Here is an 897-nt window from a genome sequence, read left to right on the forward strand (position 1 = left end):
GCACACAGAATCATCAGAAAATGTATGCCTTGGACAGTCGAACAACAGATTGATGAGAGACACAACCAACCCAATACACCACTTCATTCAATGTAGTCGGAAAGACCAGAGGCTTCTTTCACAAATGGAGACATCAGCCTCTTCGTCAACTACTGAGTTATGCAGTGTGTGAAAAAGTCTCAAACTATTGCTGCCCAGGCCCATTTACTTAAACATTAGTGAGTGAGTGAGTGAGTTGGGTTGGGTTGGGAAATATTCCAGCAATATCACGGCAGGGGACACCATACTTAAACATTACAGGTCAGATTCGGATTTCATAAGGTCAAAGAAGTGAAGGTTGATTTTTCCGGAAACTTGATTGTTAACAGATACAATAAAAAACCCAAATTGCATTATGAAAGAAAACTCTATTCATTCAATGTCACCTTGATTGGTTATGGAAATTGACATTCTGTTTGGTTCTTGATGAATGTACTAATTTGTAGAAACTTTTTTAAATTGTAATTTTAATCAGGGAAGAGACAGGGCTCCAGATAATTGTTCAACATCAGGAGTACATACTTCTTATATTTTCAATATACATGTAGTAGAACTGGAAAACCTTAAAGAGTACACTTAGAGTACTGGGCCTCCTTTCACAAAGCACTTGGGTGACCGTAAGTCACTAAGGTAACCTTAGTGCAATGTTAAAGAATGGGAGTAAAGGTTAACCTTAGTAAAGGTTGCTTCGTGAAAGGAGTCCCTGAATGGTATTTAATGGCGTGTGAGTGATCTTGTGTTTTGTTTCATATATGCACCACAAAATTGTTACTCTTGTGTAATATACAATAAAACAATACTTTTTCAGATAAATACATCTGTAAATGATTCTAATACAGTACACCATTGCTGTGGTGT

This window comes from Haliotis rubra, unplaced genomic scaffold (assembly GCF_003918875.1).
Source record: "Haliotis rubra isolate DU_JTF1 unplaced genomic scaffold, ASM391887v1 Scf4, whole genome shotgun sequence".
In the NCBI taxonomy this organism is placed as follows: Eukaryota; Metazoa; Mollusca; class Gastropoda; order Lepetellida; family Haliotidae; genus Haliotis; species Haliotis rubra.